At 33.7% G+C, this 23,606-nt stretch overlaps 1 protein-coding gene and 1 pseudogene across 1 annotated transcript in view; both read right to left on the bottom strand.

Annotated features, from left to right (window-relative positions):
* The window catches only part of CCDC178 (coiled-coil domain containing 178), a 372,754-nt gene that overhangs the window by 190,302 nt on the left and 158,846 nt on the right, over nucleotides 1–23,606 (bottom strand). The window lies entirely within an intron of this gene.
* LOC148108494 (U2 spliceosomal RNA) lies at nucleotides 3,588–3,675 on the bottom strand (annotated as a pseudogene).

Below are 23,606 nucleotides of genomic sequence, written 5' to 3'. Positions count from 1 at the left end.
ATCCAAAGTAGTGAAAACGGGTTGTTAATTGTGAATTTGATATTTTGTACTTTATTTCCATAAAATAACCTAAGATACTTGAAATTTAAACTTCATATTTAATAGCAGTTTAAAATGAATTTTAACTTAGGGATTTTAAAAAGGACTAATATTTTCATAAATGGTGTTACAATTTAAGAAAAGGAAAATATTAGACTTATTGATATTTTAGTGCCAAATATTATTATTACCATAAATTAAACATCACTAGGATAAAGGATATTTCACAAGATTATAAAATGTGGGATCTGAAGGGCCTTTCAAAATCATCTAGTCAAAACTGTTTATTTAAAAATCAAACAATGATGTTTTTAAGGTCAAGTATCTCATAAAAGGAGTAGAAATTATGAATGCTATTTTTCATTCTAAGATGAGTAAATTTTCTCTACACTAAAGCATCTGCACTAGAATTTTTTCCAAATTATTGTCAGAATACAGACAAGAAATTGGAGATGACTATAGATAATGATACTGTACCGTATATTTGAAAGTTGCTAAAAGAGTAGATATTAAATGTTCTCATCACAAGGAAAGAATTTAACTATACGAGGTGATGGATGTTAACTAAACTTATTATGGTAATAATTTCACTATATATATATATACATATATATATATATCAAATCATTATATTGTGAACCTTAAATTTATACAATAAGTCAATTATACCTCAATAAAACTTAAAAAAAGAGAAATTAGAAGAAAAGTTCTAAAATAAAACTTGTATTTATGGAAGTCCCATGCTTACCTCCAGTTAAAAAGGTAGTTCAGTTACTGGAAGTGCATTATTTAAATGAAGTAGGTTTATGGACTGACAATCTGATAGTATGTCCCTTTTTGTAAATGGACAATGACAGCTAATTGTCATATAAATTCTAAGAACCTGTACGCATTAGAAGTAACTCACTTTTCTGTAAGTACAAAGCTCTTCTGAATAAACAACAGATTCTGCAACATGAAATGACAGAAGCCAGATGATTAAGTTATGATGGGTCACAGGTATACATTTGTGTGCCACAACCACTCTACAGTATGTGTAATGAAAGGCAAAAGTGCAGAAACCGATTATAATAATAATTTGCCAGGTATATGCATTTCTGTTATAGAAGATTGTGTCATCTAATTCCTCTGTTTGGAAAATTACTGGGAAGAAAATAATTTAAAATCTTCGGCACTGCCTATGTAATTCATTGGATGTCAACAATTATTACAAGCCGAGTGGCTTAAAACAACACAAATTTATTCTCCTATAGTACGAAGATCAGAAATTAGAAAGGAGTCATTTGGGGCTAAAATCTAGATGGTGACAGGTCTGGTTCCTTCTGGAGGCAAAGAATTTCTTGCCTTGCCTTTTAGAGGTTTGAGAGGCCACGTGCATTCCTTGGCTCATGGCCAGGCATCACATCGCATTTTCTCCCTCTGATTCTGTTATTATAACCCTACCCTTCTATTGTCAATTCTCCCTCTGCCCCACTCTTACAACAACCTGTCATTACGTTTAAGGCCCATTCCAATAATTCAGGATAATCTCTCCATCTCAAAGTCCTTAACTTAATCACATCTGCAAAATCCCTTCTGCCATGTAAGATTGCATTCACAGGTTTCAGTGATTAGGCCTTGATCTTTGAGGACCATTATTTAGCCTATCATGATTAATTTCATTTTAAGGTACATGTTCTCATTTAAACTGTATCTACTTGGGAATGAGAGTAAGTTTAAATAGTTATATTATCTTTTTGTCTGGTTATTTAACCTCTTATCTATCCAGAAATCTTCTAGCAGATGACTCTTGATTCAGGAAATAAACCTACCGGAAATAGTGACAGCATTTCTGTCATCAGACTATGACAGTGGCTATGTTACAACATATGCCTTTAACTCTCTCTTTTGAAAGTTGGCAGGATTTAGAGTTCCTTAAAGGAGAATTACAGTCCAAAGTAATGATTCAAGAGAGGAAGACCTTGGAATACACTCTGCAGGAAAGCTGCCCATCCCTATTTTTCTGTACAAGGGAGCTAATCCTGGCATATCACTTATATCAGATTCAAATTTCTCACTCATCCTTATATTTCACCCCAAGGACAGTGTTTGGCACATATAAGGTAATGAATTATATCTTGAATTGAAATAAATTCTTGAACTTGTGTTCATAGATATTCCTTTTTATTTCTCAGGGCATATATGTTTTCTCAGTCACTTTGCTGATGAACAGAAAATATGTGCCACTCAATTAAAAAATGCCTATACAGCAAAACATTACAAGCATTACTAATTTTATCTTGTAATTTTATATATAATTATATACATACATATATCATTTAAATATTATATACGTTATAATTATATACACACACATATAGGATATCTATATGATTTGACTCTCAATCTTGCCTTAGGTAGAACTTACATAGTTTAAAACCTTGGTTAATATTCTCTTTTCTTGATGTTCCTCTTTAATAAGAGGACTCAGGTCAATAACTAAGTTATTTCTCTCAACTCCCTGTCCATCAAGAAAGCATGATGCTTTGATTCTGGACTCAGGATTTATTCCCTAGTTGATGGTCAGCATCATTCGCTCACAGAACAAAATCTTGATTTAGTACCTCTCACTGGATCTGGTTCCAGTTATAGAAGCACATTGGATCTCTCTTTTTTGGTATTTTTAAAATTTATTATGTTCAATTAGCAAACATATCATTAAACATATCATTAGTTTTGATGTAGCGTTCAACGATTCATTATAAGGAGCTTGAGTCTTTAGCTGCTACTCTGGGTTTTAGGAACTTAGATGACAACCATAATATGTCCTCTACACATATCTCATGCTTTCTAAACTCCCATTCACCTGCTTCTTCATCATATCTTCCACAAAATTATCCTGAGTAATCCTACCTTTTCTACATTGACACATGGCCAAAAGGAAAGAGAATAGTCACAACATTCCCAAAATATATAACTCTGCTAAAACTATCTTATTTCCTACACATGTCAAAATTCCCTAAACACTAAAACTGAGACTAAAAAATAGGTCAATTGTTCTAGTCCCAATCTAGAAGAACAGTCTTTCAACTACAAACTGCTGAGAGGATTAAGAGAATAGGGAGTAGAAAGAAGAAAGAAATCTAGCGGGAAAATGGTGGAGTTAAACTACAGATCTTGGAAAAGGAAGTTTCTTCCAAAGAAAGCCCTTAGAAGATGGAAAGTCTGTTCATGAAAAGTATACAAAACATTTTACCCATTTCCTATGCCCAAATTCCACTTCATACTCAAGCTATCACATGGGCACTGGGAAAAACGGAAATTACATGTGTGCAAGAGTATATTGGTGACACATTCTAAAAGGATTTAGTTCTATACTATAAATTAAAAGTCGATTCCCTGTCTTATAATTTTCCAACTTTTTAGAAGACATATGACCTTTACTAGCAGCCTTCCCACTTATATGAAGCAGATGTAACACTGAGTTTTCATTGAGCTGCACTTGAATTACCTTGAAATGTCCTATGGGCAGAGGTTGGCAGGACTCATTTCTTGATTTCATGAAAAAAGAGAGGTTTACAATTATCCTAAGATTTCCATTCACAATTTCCTTTGGATTTTCTACACTTGATCTTAGCCAAAAGGCCGAGAAGCGATCCTTTGGATTTTCTAGAGACTTACTATAAATACGAATCTGTCAAACCTGATTTGCACTAACTATTAATCAATCTGAACTATGCATTTAACTCAAATAATATTCTCAACATAATTTTTAATACAATCTTTTCAATGTTAAACTTTCAGAAGTAAAAAGTTAAAAAAATGTGTGTATAGCCAGTGTACATGTTTGTGTGTATATATATAAATATATATTTATATATATACTTGTATATTTTCAGTCAGTAAATAGTACTAGTACTAGTACTCAATCACTGAGCTGGAGTACATATGATCCATACACATAGTCTCAAATACGAGAATACTGGTTTCATTTCAATATATATTTTGTACTATTTTTAAAGCAATAATGATAACAGAAAATACAGAATTGCTATCCTACTATATATGATGGAATTAGCATTTATTTTTTTATTAAATTATGATCTATATACTTGCTTATCAGTTATCACTAAAAATTCAAGTACTTGGTAAAAAATAGGAAAGAGTCAACTGCATCGGATGATAAGATTTCATATGTTATAAATCACTTCTGCTATTCAGTATGCTTTTTTCCAAGAATTTTGAACTTCTTGATTTGCTATAGTTATTATTTAACAAAATAATTTGTATTCGATATGAAAATAATAAAATTGACTAGTCATGCTAGTTTGGCAGCCAAAACTAACCACTTGAAATAAAAAGTACTAAACAAATAAAATACTTCTTTGGTGTCACAATTTTGTTTCACCAAGTGATGGTTAAGGCTTGCCCAGTTTTACAGTATGTTACTGTGCAACAGTGATTTTCCCAAACTTACTTCATAAAAACAATAGCATCTGTGGAGAACCAGGTGTGAAGCTCTTAGAAATAGTAAGGAAGTAACTGAATATCAGAACATGTTCTTGCATAACTGCAACTGAATACATGGCTGGCTAATCTCTGCCACACACCATCAACACCCAGCCTGTACCAGTTTATAGAAAGATCTGTGATCTTAACTGTTTCCTACATTTGTGAAATGGTCTGGGTCAATCACTCTCCAATTGATTTTTATTCTCAGAATCCACCTGTACTCTTAAAAATTATTAAGGAACCCAAAGGGTTTTTGATTATGAAGGTTATATTTATCGATATTTACCATTTTGGAAATAAAAGCTGAGAAGTTTAAAAATACATTAATCCATTAAAATGGTAATCATAAATACTTTTCATGAAAAATGGCTATTTTCACAACAAAAAATTAGTGACAGTGGTACTTTTTTACATTTTTTCACATTTCTTTAATATCTGGCTTAATAAAAAAGAAATGAATTCTCGCATATGCTTCCACACTGAATATATTGCCAAACATTTTGGTTATAGTAACTGGAGAAAAATCCAGCCTCATGTACACACATAGTTGGAAATGGGAGGGGCATTTTCACAGACTTTTCAGATAATTGTGGATATTTTTCTTTGATACTACACCAAAACTCAGCAAGTGGTCATTTCTTAAGTATTATTTGCAATTTGGATTCTAAGCCGCATCAATGAGTTTTTCATTACTCTGTTAAATTAAGATCCAATGATAACATCATGCATTGGTCATTTAAAAAATGTTAGTTCATTGACTTATGCAGATCTTCCACATATTGATATATTCATTATACGATATAAAAAAACACATTTGTTATTATCATCACCTATATCATTAGAAAACTCTTTAAAGGGGCGCCTGGGTGGCACAGCGGTTAAGCGTCTGCCTTCGGCTCAGGGCGTGATCCCGGCGTTACGGATCGTGCCCCACGTCAGGCTCCTCCACTATGAGCCTGCTTCTTCCTCTCCCACTCCCCCTGCTTGTGTTCCCTCTCTCGCTGGCTGTCTCTATCTCTGTCAAATAAATAAATAAATAATCTTTAAAAAAAAAAAAGAAAACTCTTTAAAGTTTTGGGAAGCTGTCAAGCTCACGATGGAATATATAAGTTTTCCAAAATTCTAATTTTCATTTAAAAGTTCAAATTTTTCTTTGGCAACAAATACTCTACTTTGTTTTCTTTATAGTGACAGGCTCATTTTGTTCATTTTCAAGAAAATGTATATCAAATAGTTGAGTCCAAAAACCACAGTTTGCCTGTCAATTGTTCTTTTAAGTAAACATGATGTTCCATAAAAAAAATGGCTAGTTCAATTCACAATTCCAAAAATCATACAAGTACTTTTCCTGGAGACAGTCTACTTTGGTGTTCGGCAGAAGTGTTTTACGCATACTTCATGTTTCATCACAAAAAAATATTAAAAAGCCATGTACTCAAGTGTTGAGATTTAACATAATTAATACTTATTACATCACCAAGTAAATTCTTTATTAAAGTTGGGCAGGTAAGTGCCTGGCAATGAGGAATACGATGAGTATTAGTACTGTCTGTGCCATGAACTTCATTCATACTAAGGCACCAGCAGTTTTACCCACCACGGCTTTTATACTATGAGTGCAAATGACAATTCAGTCAAAAAGACAAATATCTTAGTATTTGAAAATGGTTTTGCTCTTACAGAACCTGCCTTTCAGTCCCCCCCTCCCCCAAAGGGTCTTGTTGAACACACTCTGAGAACTACTGTTCTAGGCAATGAGAGATGTGGAACAGTATAGAAGAAATACTTACTAACAAATTAGAATTTTTTCAAAACTGAAAAAAATCCAGTATTTTTCCACACATCGGATTGTGTTTACATCAAATCTAATAAAACACACTTATTAAAATAAATATTAGAAAGAAACACAAACATGTTAAAACAGTTAAGCATTTCATCATAAGCAAAAGCATTTGAAAGATGCATAAGAAATATACTAACTAGCATATTGAGAGGTTTGGTAAAATATATAGTGTTTTGTTCTTTCACCTTAAAAAGCTATAAAATCTTAGACCACAAAGCTCCAATATTATTTAGAAGTGAATACTCCTTAATTTGTAAAAATTTTGAGTGGACAGGATTTATTTGGACCCAAAGTATTTTGATGAATGCAGAAGGTAAAATAAGTCTGGCTAAAAATTCTGCATACAATTTAGTTATTCAAATGTTTAAGTGGTGTTGATCAGGTATCTCAGCCTATAATGCAGTTGTGGCTTTTGACAATTATTGTTTAGTGTATTTAGAACAGGTGGTTATTTTACATTTTAAGGGTAAACAGGCTGCTTATATCTGGGTAAACAGAGAGTGGTCATTGCCCAAAAGGTCAAGGCTTTTGTTTAAATCACTGAATCAAGAGTCAGACCATTATGTCCACATATCTAAAATTTGGGATAAGTTAAGAAAATTTAAAAAGAGAACACGCTTTTTTTTTTTTTTTAGCTATTCAAGTTTCTTTTCCTATCAGGCATTAAAATCTAAGTAAAATGTGCATTCAAATCACACCTGTTTCAGTTTCTCAAAAGTGCAATTTCAGCTAATTTAACAATTCATTCCTCTCAGGGATACATTTTACTGGGAGATTTAAGCGAGTAAGATCAGTCTGAGTAAATCATGCAGTTAACTGATTTTTGATAATAGAAAAATTTGGCTGGTTGGAAATGCTTAAAGACTGTGGAAGTGGAGAATGCGGGTGGGTCACTAGAAAGAATTCTGCTTCTATAACCAGGAGGCAAAGGCCCCAGTCTCATGTCGCTAACTTCAAGTGTCATTCTCTAACTATCTATCCTTGGTCTATTACCCAAAAACAAGAATTAGAAAGTTGACAGAAATAATAAATCCAGGGTTACACTGAAATATAATGCAGAGCGGTGGTTGAATAGAACGAGCCTTTATATTTCTTCTGTCAGATTCCAACCGTTAGCTTAAAATTCTTATAAAAATGACATTTGTTTGAGAGGCTGGATAGCAGTGTGCTGTTTCCTGTCTACACATGTCAGATTTTAAGCTTCAGAATAGCTAAACAATGCTCTGTCTTTCTGTACTATGGGAATGCATAATGACAAAATCATTTTACTGCGTGGAGGAAAAAAAGCCAATATTATCACTTTCAATTCAATTGTTAAATACAATCTTGTTTCCTTTGATGGTCAGTTTAGGGAACATCACCTTTGTACATTATTGTGTAAAGATAATACTCATCACCACCTTTAAATAAAACAAGCCAGACCTTCCTCAATCTCTGCAGCTCCGTACACCAGCTGATCTCTCTATCCTGTAAACAAATACCAGCTATGAAATTCATTAAGTTCAAAGATGTCTTGTTTTGTGGGACATGCCAGACATTTGTTTCATGAAGTGGCTCCTCCACTTCATAGATAGATGGTGAGGGAGGCCATGAAATGTTTCCCTGGGAAAATGCCCTGCTTTAGATACTCACAATGCAAGAATGAAACTTACGATTTCAGGGAGTTCAAGGGTTCCTGCAACCTAAGGTCACCTGTTTGTAAAACATTGGAAGAGGCTAACAAGAAGGTCTGTGAAATCTGTAAGTATAAATGTTTCTTGTTTTGATTTCAGAGGGTTATATCTCTTTTAGAGTTCTTTTTAGTTTCTTAGTTTTAATAATCACAAAATGAAAACATCACTCTTGAAAGTGCAACTTAAAATCTGTAACCACGGTTTTTGAAATATTTGGGTCTTACACAACATAAATACAAAGATAGAAGCTATGGAAGAAATTCTAGCACTCTATACAGATTGCGCAAAGTACTTGTTAATATGAAATAATAAGCATTGTGATAAATAACTGTATGTTACAATTACAAATAGAATTTTAAGCCATATAAATACAGATTGATGGAAATGGAGAAAACATTCATATCGTTACAAAACTTGTATCAATTTTATGTCATATATAGATACTGTGCTTAATACAGCTCCACTTCTTCTATCGTGCAAGTAGATCTATATATTTTAACTTGGCAAGAGAACCAATTAAATGTATGTTTTTAGTATATTAATAATGCACTACATTACACTAACCATTCTTAGTATAACTTCATTTATATCACCATGGCATTTTATTTTCTAGAAAAAATACTGTCTCTGCCTTATGTTATAGTTTTTCTATGAATCGATTATCCATTCTAGACTGTAAGTTAACCGAAGGCAGATTCTTTTTCACGTATGTACTATGGTATTTTGCATATAGTAGAATCTCCCTTTCTCTCCTTTCCTTTATTCCTACTCCATCCGGAGAAATCACATGTAACTAGGAGCACAAACACAACAGAAAAAATAAACTGAAACTAGCTGAGGAAAAGAAATAAAGGAATAAGTAAGTGTGGTGCATAAAATAGAACCTATATACTTTCTGCAAGCACTTCACAAACATAAGTCTAAGCTTCTAGCAGACACTATTAAAAAGGAAACCTGGTCAGTTCAATGCCCTGAAGATCAAACAAGCAGAATCTGCAGGATAAATACTATTCACTATTTCTGATACTTACACCTGACAGAAATTTCTGGTCTTAAAGCAGATATTGTGAATTTAATGGACAACATCCTCTTTATAGTGAACACAACAATGAGTTTCATTGGAGCCATTTCTTATAGTGACCCTCAAGGTAGTAATTCCATAGAGAAGAGATAATGCATGGTCAGGAACAGCTCTCTGCTGGTTTAATTCAAGAAGAGATTTTATAATATCTAAAAGAATGGATTACTGAATAGCAATTCTGACCAGAGACTATTTCTTTCAGTCAAGGTTTTGTAGCTACAGAGAGTTTGAGCTTGTATTCCTGACAATATGTATAACTGCCTGGGTTGCTAATTCTACAGAAGCCAAATAGCTCAGCACCTAGCTGTGTAGGGCTTACAGCTGATGTGCTCATGGGGAAAATGTGGAGAAAAATGACCTGTCTCTGAATACAGTGGAGCTGAGGGAATACTTCTAAGACAGGCTCAAGACTTCCACAGCATCCTGTAGCCCTAGTGTCTAGGATAATGGCTGGCGATGAACTGAATTTTTTATACTATCAATTTTATTTGTGATATTCAAATTACCTCTATTTACTCATGCAATGATCCTCTCTTTAAAGCAATAGAGCATAATTCTTCCTTAATGAAACTGACATCATTTTTCTATATATGCCACACCTCAACCTCTGAGCCGTTCATATTTAAGTAGCTGACAAAAATGTCTTGTCCCTGGAAAATTCATGATCACTACTTTGATTCAAATTGCATACAAATGTATTTATTACATACAATAAACAATATATAATATATAAATAAATAATACAACATGGAATATATGAATATATAAATTAAATACATTTAAATGTGGTTTGAATAAAAACTGAATACTCATGAGTAACTATATATGTTTATATACTTATATATTATTTATAATTATATTTATCTGTTTTTGAAATATATAGGCCAACTATTTGCTACCATTAAAACCTTATTAGGGGTATTCCACCTTGAACAAATCTCATGTTCTTTCTATACTAAGCAAACTTCATATAATTCTGGTGCTTTTAGGCAGTATTTTACTCTACTATCCTATATATTTTCAAATGTATTTCATTTATGTTTCTGTCTTCTAGAATATTTATGGCTTCTTGTGGGAGGCAATATTATTTCTATCTTGAAACATTTTGCTTTATCATGTATATCTGGGTTCTTTCCAAATTGCTGAGGTTTTTGTTTGTTTCTCCTGAAAAGTGCATAACTCTTACACTTGCAGATAGGCATTTTTGTTGTCCTTTATTGCCCTTTCTAACCTTCTCCAGCCTCCAGTGAGTCACTTCATTCAAAGATCATGCTAACAGCTGGAACATCTTTTCTCCTTTCTTTTACTTATTGTCATTGTTCTACTTTTGCTGAAGATTTCAGCAGTTGGAGTCAACTTTCTTACAATGAAAATACTGAAATTATCTTTGATATTTCCACAACCATGGAGCTGTCCCGCCCCCGCCCCCATCACTTTAGCTTGGAGTTCTCTAACTTCCTTGAAGGTCATATCCATAGCTCTGTAATGCAAACTCTTTGGCATACCCTAAATCTTGTCACCCAAACACGTTCATTTTTCTGAAATTTTAAACCACATTATTCTATTTTCTAACTACCTTCCCCCCCTTACTGCTTTATTTTGTAATCTATTTCCTAGCCTCAATGAAGAGAACTGCTTTCTGTATTTCAATGGGTAAATAAAAGACTTTAAGGTGAGAACTGTCTTAACTCTTCCTGCCCATGACCTCTTCCTGCCCATGACAAAGTATACTTTGTTTTCATACCCCTTTTCCATTTTCTCCCACTGGAAGAAGTATGTTTCCCCTTCTCTAAGTTGTCTAATGCTTTTACACTTAAATTTTTCCATTCACTATCAAACTTTGTTTTCTTTTCCATTCTATCCTCCATACATACCAAGAATATCATTTCAATTATTTTCTGTCTTCAATATACATTTTATCTCTCTTATGTGTTTAGGTCTCATGTAACCCACAAAATCTAGCTCCCCGCAAAAAAACCCCACAAAAAACCCACATATTTATCAAATTTGAGCTGATAAATGACACAGAAGAAAATCTCCTGCTGCTACCATTATAAATGTAAGGTCTGTAAGTGAATCTGTTTGCTTAATAATTCCTCAATATTCTTAGCCAGCTACATCTCTGCTTAAATTTTTCAACACTAAATCTCTTCATAAACCTCTGGCCTCACTCTGTTTTTTTTTTTTTTTTTTTTTTTTTTTTAGTTTAAAGATCAAACTCACTCATTCAAAAACTTACCTGCTTTCTCAGCCCTCTTCCTCTCTCATGGAAGATGGCCCTTCTATCTAGGGCTAGGGCTGCCACCAGCTCTGTTTCAAATCCATTCCATATCCTTGGGGACTTGCTTTGTGAATCCTCAACTTCACTTTTATAAAGAGCATTAACATTTCTACTTCAATTAGTTTTTCCTTATCAGCAAATAAATATGCTCAAAAGCCCCAGTTAAAAAAAAAATTCTTCACCTTCACACTATTTTTGTCTATTAACTAATTTACCACTTTCTGACATAATCTATGTTTTTGAAAAAATAATCTACACTGAATTTTTCTACTCCTCACTTTCCACTTACTCTTCAGCCCATTGAAATTGGCTTCTGCCTCCTCCATTCCATTGAACTTATTAAAGCAGCTATGATCTATTAATTTAGCTCTAGTTTCTTTTACTTTTATGTAATATTTGACATCTTCGACTACCTCTTTTCTGTTGAAACTGTTTGTTGATGCTCTTTACTTTTATATTACTTGATTCTTAGTTTTCCTTATCTCTTTGGTCACAACTTCTCATATGGTTTTCTGAATATTCATGCTCATGAAATTCTCATGTTCTCATGAAATACCCGTGCTCCCCAATTAGTGCACATTTTTAGCTACTTGCTCTTATCTTTCACTGCACCTTTCTGTTGACACTTCAACACCACATTCACAGATGTTTCCCCAAACTCCAGCACACTTCTTGCTGCTAGGATCCAGAGATGCATATCAACATCTTACATCTCCTTTTGGATGGCACAGGCAACCTAAGCTCAGTATCTTCAAAACTGAACTCATGATCCCCTTTCTCCACACCTGCTCTTCCTTTTTCTTTGCTCTTGTTAAAAGATACTGTCGCTTACATACTTTCACAAGCTAGAAGCTGGAGATCTACTTTCCCACTGGTTCCTATATCTAGTTAGTGACCAAGACTTCACCATGTCCCATGAATTTTTCCTCCAAAATTTCTTTCTTTTTTTATCCCCCTTTTCACTTCTCTTGAAATCTTTATCACTTCAAGACTGATTCAGTTTAAGACCCTCCTTCCCTGGATTTCTGCCTCCAGATTTGTCCCTGCCACAAACCAATCTTCATACTGCTACCCAAGTCACCCTCTTTATAAAAAGTCACAGCTATTATACTCACTAGCACTTTAAAACCTTTCACTGGCTTCCCTTTTCTTTCAGGATAATATTCAAACATAGCTCACAGTGCCATTTGCAGTTCCACTCTCTATAGCCTCCCTCCCCACTGCCATACAACCTTTCACTTTTGCTGACCTGATCTAGTCAGGAATACATCCTGTTTTCAACAGTCCTGTTTTTTGTCTGTTAAGAAATACTATCCAACTTTTTAACATACATTGTTTTTACATGGGTAGTTCCCACCTATTAAAATGTAGATCAAAATTTAGCTCAGGGCATCTGGTTGGCTCAGTCAGTTAAACATCTGACTCTTAATATTGGTGCATGTTATGACCTCAGAGTCCTGGATGGAGCCCCACCTCAGGCTCCATGCTGGGGGTGGAGCCTGCTTGGGATTGTCTCCCTCCCCCCAAAAAAGGGAAAAAATTAGCTCAAAGTAATCCCTGGGAAACCCTCCATGGCCCCTGCCCCCCCAAAAAAGGAAAAAATTAGCTCAAAGTAATCTCTGGGAAACCCTCCATGGCCCCTCCTTTGATATAGATGCCTCTCTTTGAATTGTTCAATGCTCCCCGCATTTATCACCTTGTACTTGTTGGTTTTCTTCATTGTACTTTTCTGTCCAGACCATAAATAAGCTCAAGACATTCAGAGACATAGTCTTAATAATTTATATCCAAGTTTCAGCACAATGTCTGGCACAGGTTAGTCATTCAAGGGATGTTTGATGAATATATCACTTTATGAAATACTAAAGAGCTAAACAAAAAAAATTGTTTTAAGAAATACATAGCAGCATGGCAAATTATCTACTGCTCAGTGAAAAAAATGTATAAAACTCTAAGTGCATAATCATTGCAGCTTTGTAAAAATAAATATGTAGAAGGAAAAGAGCATGAAAATTTATTCAAATGTTAGTGGCTGAATTATGGGTCTAGATTCATTGATGAACTGTCTTTTTTCAAAATAATTTCAGTAAATAATTTTATTAGTCTTAATTAAAATAATAACAATAAACTATGCTTCGTCTCCTTGTTGGCATTATTTGCTTCATAAAATTTCATCTGTATATCATTCCACTTTGTCTTATATTTTCTGTTATAACACAAAGGAAATATACCCCAAGAATGGTTTAATAAAAAAACAACAAAATAGTCTCTATTTCCCCAAAAGTTTTCAACACAGAGGTATAGAGCAATGTTTACCAATCAAATTGTTTATGCAAATAGCTGCATCTAGATTGGCTTGTAACTAAGTGCAGTGGAAACTATCATTCACCTCTGATGAGCCAAGCAGATAGCATATGCAAATCTTAGAGCTGCATAATAGCTTTTTCTGGACCTCTAACTTCAGTTTCCTTTCAGAATATTAGTTTTAACACCACTAGTCTACACACTTCATGGACATTAACTGGACAGATTTTGTTTTTGTTTATTTATTTATTTTTGGTTAGTTTTTCTGGCAGAGATTTTCTGGATGTAAATGATAAATATGTTATATGCAAATACCTGTTCTTTATAACACCAAATTATGGGACTTACAGAATTTGTTTAGAGACTATTCAAATCAGTCAATTCTATTTCTTTTGTCTCAGACTATGTATCAAATGACTTTTACACAAAACATTTAAGAATATAACCAAAAAATTTACATTAAAATTTCATTAAATGAGTATACTATTCTACCTTAAAACATCACCTTTTCCAAACTGAGTTTTGAAAATTAGTAAAATCTTTTATGTATTACTTCATTCTGCTGATTTGCTACCAAAGGTCTAAATACAAAAATTTATTCCATATCATACACAGGTATTTTATTTTTCCGATTATTTTTTGCATATAACAAAACCTTTCTTATTTTCCTTTATTCTTAAAGAAAGAAGAAAATTTCCCCATACTATTAACTGCATTATGATTATTTGTAATTTTTCACTAACTCAAGAGATCAGTAATTTCTATACATTTAATTAGATCCAGTATAATGCATCATAACAACCTAAAAAGCTATGCTAGTAATAAAATATAATCTACTCAGTCATACTAAGTTTCTCAAAGTCAGTTTGAATAACAATAGATTTAAAATTAGAAATTACATCTTTTGTCTATTGTATTGCTAGAATTTTTTAAGGTACTATTGTTATTACCCAGAATTATGCATTTCAGTCTCAAACATGTGTCACAGAATGTGACCTACTTCAATCTTTCCTTATATATCAATTACATAAGCTAAATTAATAATACTCTTAAACATACATGTAATCATAATACAGTTGGTATATGCAATTCAGGTACAATTTATATTCTGGTACATAGTTGACTTGCAAATTTCCTTTAGCTGTATGAAACAGAGTGAAAAACTTTAATGTATTGTTTAAATTGTGACAGTATAGTGGGGTAATTTCCTTCTACTCTTGGCCAATGCCACTTGTCTATGACAATAGCTTGCTATCAAATTTAAGACCCTTATTCAGGAGGTTAATGCGAGGTAGGAACTCCATTCAGTGTTATTTTGGCTTAAGGGCATAATGTCACAATTTGGTGCATCCTCTAATGACTTTTTTTTTCTAAAGGCAGCTTACAGCTTAGACCTAGTTCAGCGAATTTCCTTGTAAGGTCCTTGGAAGACTGGAGGAAAAAAAGTACAATTGATTGCGTGGCCAAATTTCTGTTCATGCCTGCTTACTGATTTTTGTTCATTTCACAAATAAACAAGGCATGAATACATCAACCCACAAACCATAAACAATAAAGAACTTCATCCTGTAAGTTTGCTACGGCCAGCAGTTTATGGCTGAATCTGCTATTTGTCATAAGATAAATGATAAAGTGATTGCCATTTGTCACTGAATACACAAGAGGAGTGCTCAGCTGTGAACCACTCGAATGCAGACAACAGTAAATATTGCCATTCTTATTACTAACTTCCTTTAAAAGGGCCCCCTAACACTATGAAAATAAAAGTACATTGGTGTTTTGGGTAAAAATCCGTATTCTTTTAATATAAAGAGAAAAAGCATACAATAAGTGCTAAGCATCTGAACACTCCCAGTTAAAACCTTGTATTTACTGCAACATGAAATGCATGCAAACATAGGCCATCTTTTATAAAGAAAGGTGTTTTATAAAGTTGAGCGTTGAATTTAATTTATATGTATTGTTCCCATTTTTGTACTGTTCAGTGATTTTTAATACAAACTTTTTTATGTTTCTGAGAATCACTGGTGCCTGACGGCTTTCAACTATATTAATAGAGGTTATAACAGCGCCCATACATTAATGTAGTCTGTGTTTTATCTAAACTCTGATTGAATTTAGGGAGTGCCTAAATTCTGTGTTACTATACTTGCTGCCAACTACATGAACTTTAATAATTTCTTTGAAAGGCTACCCAACAACAAAATAGAGAAACATAAAATGTAAATGACATATCATGAAAAAGAAGTGACTACTCATGAAATCCCTAAGCTATAATATTCCTTTGTGGCAAATACCACACCAGATAAGGAGGGGACATTATATTTATAGCACCTGATACTACAATAAAAATGTTCAAAATTTGAAGCTTATATGTAAAAGAAGTATAAAAGGTCACAAAATTTGGGGGTTTTTGTCACTGTGACTTACAAGAAAAAAGCAAAAATGCAAAATAGCTGACACATATTGTTTGAGATTTTTAAAAATGTTTATAACTCTGTTTTATCATGGAATATATCACTTTTCACAAGAGAACTCAGATTAAATAACACATAACCTGAAATATCTTTACACCATTAGACACGGTTCTTTCAAGATTAAGGTTGAAATACACTGGTGGAGAAATGTAGGGAAGTATGCACTTTATAGTGTCTTTAAATCCAAGCTGAATAACAAGTAGAAAAATACCTATTTAGTGATAGATATTTCCAGAAGCCAATCCTTTAAATTCAAATTACTGTAATACTTATAAAGTACTACAATAAGATCAAATTTTTAAAAATCAAATTATAAATTTGTCTTTTTAAGTGCAGTCCAATATAACAAATTGCAAAATCTTTATTAAAAATGTATTTGAAGTAACACTTTTAAAATATTACTCTTATACCTTGTGCTGAAACACACTGGAAATCTTTCAAATCTTTGGAGCTTTGAGATTTCCTGACATAAGCTAATACATTTTTCATCAACTGTTAATGGATGAAAATGATTAGTTAGATCACAGGAATGTATGCATAAAGTCTCTCACTATAAGTGTCAACACTACATATAAAATTAATTTTATAAATATTGGTTTAAATAGTTATTCTATTATATATTATTGTAGTATATAAAAAGTATAATTCTAAAGTCATTTAATATGACTGTGAATTTCTATACATTAAAATGTAAAATTATTAGTAGCTCTAAACACATATGAATCATAAATATATACTAATGCCCGTTCACATATGCAGTGTGAACATTTGGTTTAATGATCAATTCTCAAATTGGAAAAGCTAATACTATTGTTTTCAAAACTCAAATATAAGCCATATAAATCCCAGTTTATATTACATCATACAAACGCTTGTTTCTCATATTTTTTCTCTAAAGAATTCATTTCTATTTATTTCTGCATTATCTACCAGCCACTTTATTTTTCTATCTTGATAAATCCATTTTTTAATGGATTAGGTTATTTCACTGATATATGCATTTTATTGCCTCTATAACATTCAAAATATTGTTTCAGGGGCATTTTTTTTTTTTCGGTATACAAACAGAAAACAGAAAAAGGAAAGGCTGACTTTTAGGCTTTTGACAGGAGTCTTGTATAAGTGGAAGACTTTTAATTCTCAAATTGTTTCACTTCAGTAACTCTTTTAAAGTTGTTGCGCCAAGATGCCTGGCGGATTAAGCTCCATTGCCTTTTCTTGTTTTGAACTAATGTATTCTTGATCACCGTTTAATGAAACTATATACCACATGGAGATTTCACATTAGATAAGCCATGTGAAACCCTCATCAGACAAGTAGCTCTGGCTGGTGGTAATCCTTCAGATGAAAATTTCAGACTAGCAGGTTTTCCAATTTAAATGAGCCCCTTTAACTATAAAAAATTGGCACGGTATGATTGCTAAAAATTATTTTTAAATTTTTATGTTGCCAAAGTGCCCTGGTGGCTGTGAAAAACAGAAATACTGCCGTAAATACAGAAAACATTAACTGGTCACTGAGGGGATCCAATTTACAACCCATAGAGACAACTCACACAGCTCACTGACACTGGCACTATTGGGTTTGTGATAGGGCATTCAGCTCTGCTCCCCCCACACAGAAGTGAAACTCATCTTAAATATGCAATTAAATAGATTTATTCTACAAGTTTCTCTAGTCAGTGGTTATTACTCACTCTTACTTCATTGCACTCTGATCTATAGAATTTTCATGATGTGTTCAGGTAGCCTTTAGAAAGTAACATAACTTGTTATGAATTTTCAATGAAAAATTACTTTTTTGGTATTAACATGTGCTATTTAATTTTTTATTAAAGTGATTCAGTTTATACTAAAAGACTTATCTCTTCTCTATTTTTATTCTAATCTAGAACCACTATGCTTATTAATATTTCTATAACTTCAATCATAACTAGCAAAAATAAGTTATTCTCAGCTTAAGTTTGATTTGTGGGTTTAGATTTCAAACAAGAAGGAAATGAAATGTTTAGATTCATTTTCAGTGTATATTATATTTTTTTCAGCCTGTCACAAATGTCTATGACTTGTGCACAAGCATGGAAGATGTTCAGAATTATTCTCTTTTTTCATGTAGATATTAGCAGATATCATTTTGAAAAAATACTAATGATATATCTACTTTAGAATACCATTGTTATCTAATTATGAAATATAGTAAAATATTGTTTTACGAAGTAAAAAGATAAGTGTTACTCAAAAAACAAAGGTGACTACTTACAAGGAACCAAGAGCTATGACTAAATGTTTCAAATATGAAGAATAACCAATGAATCAATAATTCTATGAAAGCAGTGAAGAAAGAACAAGAGATTGGATAAGAAGCCAGTTTTTGAATGAATATATATTTATCACTTCCATTAATACTGTTATACACTAATTAGAGTGAAGAATGTGGTAACTTAAAAATAGAAATTTGCTGCATTCAAAGGAGTTTCACGTGTCCTTCTTCAAACACTAGTCTCTATTTTGTTGGGGGGGATGCATTTTCACAGACTCAGAATTATATAGGATTCTGTCTTATGAATCAAGGGCTTCCATTTAAATTTCCAATACAGATGAACTACATATAATCAGAGTATATTCTGTAGTAATACATTATTTTATCGTTTACTAAACAAATAATGGAAAATATGTATAGTTATTAGCATCAACTATTACAAACTTAAAAAAAATTCTTTTAAGAAGCAGTGTGGCCATCATTCAGGTTTACTTAACCTACTCACAGTTACTTAATGAAATCAGGTCACTGCGGTGTTACTGCCTCTTGTAACTAGTTGCACTCAAGTGAGGCAGAACAGAAAGGTTGATTTGCATCTACATCAGACTGCAAAAACCCAAGCAAAGAGCTGGACACAGTCTTTTCTCCCTAAAGTAAGACAACAGCAACCTTGTAAAGATACCCACTAAATCTTCTGGGCTAAATGTGCAGGATGTATGACTCCTTAGCCCCCTCCATGCCAGAATGGCACACTGCAGCTTGAAGAAATCATTTGAGAGGGAGTTGAGAAAGAGTGATTTGCTCATGCTCCATCACAATTACTGCAGGAAGGGGAGAGTGGGAAAAACAAAGGGAAACCTGCAAGGATGAATGAGCAGGGAAAACCCCAATCTCTTCCAGAGTAAGCAGTGTGATAGGAAAAGTCTAGCTTAAAGAACAAATAAGCAAAGAAGTCTATGACAAATAAGGGAATGCAGAAAAGAATATGGATGAGAGGGGTAAGAGTACAATGTACTGATTTGAATCTTTGCAAACATGAAAATAAATAAGCATCCCAAAATATTATATTCCAAAATGTGTGATCTTTTCTACTATCTTGACTTATATTAGCTATAGTATAAAACTATAGTCTGTAGGGAAATAAATCCCCTCCCTTAGAAGTTAAAAAAAAAAAAACAACTTTTGAATATAATAATAAAGTCCAAAAGTGGAAAGTTATTACAAAGGGAGATCCCAGTAAGCAAATATAGAAAAGACTCACTATAAATTATAATAAGTCTCATTATAAATTTTCCAACAAGGAGAAATTTAGATAGTATAGGGAGAAGTTCTGAATCAGTAACCACTTAATTTAAGGAAATCTTGAATACCCTCAGGAAGAAGAGTGAGAACTTAGTGGGCTCTATATTGTGAATTCTGAGGATAATCTTGTACAGAAATTATCATCTTAAAATATCTTTGCATCGGTAGTTCCCAACTTTATTTTCCTGCCCTGATGGTTCACCAGAATGACTATCCCTGGATGGAAAAATTGAGTATAGTCTGAAAGAATAAAACCACTGCCACTAGCACCACTACCAACACTGATAACAACAACAAAAATAACAACAAGAACAACAACAACAAAAATCCAGGATTATTGAGCTCCTCTTTGACCGTCCACAATGACTCCTTCTTTCACATATTCAGTCATGCTTCTAACAAGAATTTATTGATCGCCTATTATGTGTTAAACACTGTACTAAGTTCAGGGTAAATACATCTATTGTAGTTGATGAAACCTATTTCCAAATGCTCGGTACTCTCACATTCACATTTACACAATAAAACTTGGTTTGCCACTCAAAATGTTTAGAATTACACATCACCCTATTTTTCCATAAGAAATTATCCTGATTTTTGATCCAAATAGTTGGCTTCGACAAAGTAAAAGAGCAGACATATATATTTTTGGATGGCTATTATAATTTTAAATAACAACTTATTTCCATTTAATTTATTTCACTAAATTTCAACTTAGTCATCATATATAGTGACAGCCATTTCTAGCCTACCTCCTCCGTCTGTAGTCAAGATGTAGGTAACCTCACTGACCCTAGCATGCGTGTTAGCAATCTGAGAAAGTATTTTCTTACCTGTGTAATGACCAAACATGATCAAAGATTTTTTTAAGTACCTTATGTTCTAATTCTGTTAAAAAATAAAATAGAAACTAGAACATAGGGGAGATTAAAGACTATAGATCCATATGCTGCTTCATCAAGTAGAAAACCTCTCCCTGAGTTTCCATGCTTAGCTCCTACCTGGGGTATTGAGATTACTGTTTTTTTCTTTCAGCAAACTCTCAAGAGGGAAAGTGAATCTTCCTTGTCTATGAAGGAGGAAAACCGCTCAGAGACTAAGATATGAACCTTCTACTGGACTATGTTATTTTCAGTTTTGTTAAACTGGAAACTGTTTCCCAGAATCCTCTTCCCTGCATAACTCCAGGTTAGGAGTGATTGAAAGAATGGGTGAGAGATTTGGAAGGTGCAAGTGAAGTACTGACCATAACTTTTGTTTTTTAAGATTTATTTTGTTTATTTGAGAGAGAGAGAGAGGCAGAGAGAGAGAATCCCCAAGCAGACTCCCCGCTGAGTGCAGAGCCCGACACAGGGCTCAATCTCACCATCCATGAGATCATGGAAACCAAGAGTCGGATGCTTAACCGATAAACCACCCAGGTGCCCCTGACCATAACTTTTAGAAGGCTACTGCAGCCCGATGGAAAGAGGATGGGAAGAGTGACAGAAAAACGCAGTGTAAGACAGACACAGCTTGCCATTCCTCTTCACCGCTCTCCATCTAGCTTATCTTCACTAGCAGCCTCCTTTGATAAGAGAAGCAGTCCTTCCTCTCTTGTCCAAAAGGGTTATTTTCTTCTTACTTGAAGAACCTCTAATGACCTCTCTTAAGATCAGTGCCTTTCAGAGGAATGCTGATCTCCTTAAGACCCACCTCCAACATAGCTGATTGCTTCTAGAATTATAACCAGATTTAAATTCTGGGTTGACTCAGGAGTCAGATTCAAAGTATGACCTGTGAGTATGTACTACACACATCAGAATGACTGTACAATTTTGCCAGTATTATAAACAAACACATGAGAAACATACATAGGAATGTATTCTAAAGGTGTTAGATCAAGGTGGAAAAAACACAGTTGGATTAGGTCAAATTTATTTACACAGTTGCCCTAATGAGAAGTTCTGAATTCAAGGTGTTAGCTTGAGTAGATGAGGGAACTCTGTTTTTTGGTGAGTCAACTAGAAACAGGACTCAAAGTTGGCCTATATTAAACAAAGCTGAATGCCGTAACTTCCTTGGAATACTGAGAAAGGCAGCCAAAGTCTTAGAGTAAATTTATTGTGTGAGATCTACTTTCAATCTCTACCTATGTTCTAGGAGAGGGTCCAGAAGACACTCCCTTCCCCAGGCTTTGAGAAGTACAGCGGAGAAGAAAATGTCAACATTTTAAAAAAGCTCTGGAGTGGTTAGTCCTGGCAAGCCAGGACAACTATGGAAAATAATGCAACCAGAATCAGTTATCTGAATTTACTGGGGATGAAGGCATGTTGAAGTGGCAGGAACCATATAATGGCACTAAGTCCACAAAGAAAAAGTAACAAAATGGTGGACTCAGGTACCAGTTGAGTGTAAGTATCATGCAGGCTAGGGTAATGTCTTCCAGGACATAGTAAATGCTCTAAATCAGCAATCGGTATATGCTACAGGATTCATGGCTACAGTGGGCAAAATTTCAAAGATGTTTCTACAGTATTCTCATCTGCTAGTTACTCAATCAAACACTAATCTGGGTACCTGAGAAAGGACCTTGCAAATGGAATTAAGGATACTAATCATCTCCCTTAATAGGGAGATTATCGTGGATTATCCAAGCAAACCCAAGGTAATCACAAGAAACTTTAAAAGTAGCAGAAGGTGGAAAAGGAAAGCAGAAGATAGGAGTCAGAAGGAAAGGTCAGAGAGATTCCAAAGGTGAAAAGGATTTGGCCCACCTGCTGGTTCTGAGATGGGAGTCATGTGTAAGGACCTGAGCAGACCTCTAAGAGCTAAGAGGCACCTCAGCTGATAGCCAGCAACTAAAGACTTCAGTCTTAGCAATCATAAGAAACTGAACTCACCCCCAATAAAACACAAACTGAATGAGTTTGGAGGGAGATTATCCCTCAGAGTCTCCAGTCAAGAACGCTATCCTGCCAGCACCTTGTTATCAGCAGAATCTGCCAGACATTTCATCTACATAACTGTGAGAAAATAAATGGATGCCATTTTAAGCATCTTAGTCCGTGGTAGTTTGTTATAACAGTAATAAAAAAAATAATACAATGTACAAGTATTAAGAGGTGGAAATAAGAGAAATGATTTTCCAGAGAATACAATCATGGTTCTGTTAAACTGGAAGTTGAAACTTCCATGTGGTCACGTTGAAATCTTCATGCCAGTGAATCAATAAGCAAAGACTGGCCAGGATACTATACTTATCATGACTCTCAAAAGGAAGCTGAATCACTACTACGCAATGTGAATAAAGAGGGGTAGACAGAATGCAGGAGTTTCCCTGGGGTCACTTAGTACTTCTATGTCCTGTGATAAAAGTAAGTGGAAAATTATAACCAACACAGGCAGAACAGCTAATGATACAAATCCTATAAAAACAAACATGCGGGTCATCCCAGGAAATAAGGAACCACAAGGTGGGGTTGTTCCTGAGGGCAAAGAGTGTAAGTAGCAGAAGAACAAAGATATAAATACCAGCTATGATCATGTTACAGAAGCAAGGAACATAGTAATGTTAATTATTTCTTCTTTGTTTTTATATGAATATATTTGTATATTATACATGTATATATATATATAATTTATATATGTGTATACACACACACACACACACACACACACACACCCCTTTTTTCTTCCCTATTCATTTCCCTTACAATTTAACATAAGATGTATTAATAGTAGTTAGCCTTATACCTTGGTATTTAAATAACAGGATAGTATACAGGGAGTTACTTAGCTAAATGTACAAAAAAATGTAAAAAGTGATACGGGCTTCGTGCACCCTGCTTTGGCCAAATTATTAGCATGTTTTGG

This window comes from Ursus americanus, chromosome 19 (assembly GCF_024610735.1).
Source record: "Ursus americanus isolate L20-20 chromosome 19, mUrsAme1.1.p, whole genome shotgun sequence".
Lineage (NCBI taxonomy): Eukaryota > Metazoa > Chordata > Mammalia > Carnivora > Ursidae > Ursus > Ursus americanus.
Note: the sequence above shows the minus strand (reverse complement) of the source record. Positions and strands in the feature narration are given on the sequence as shown.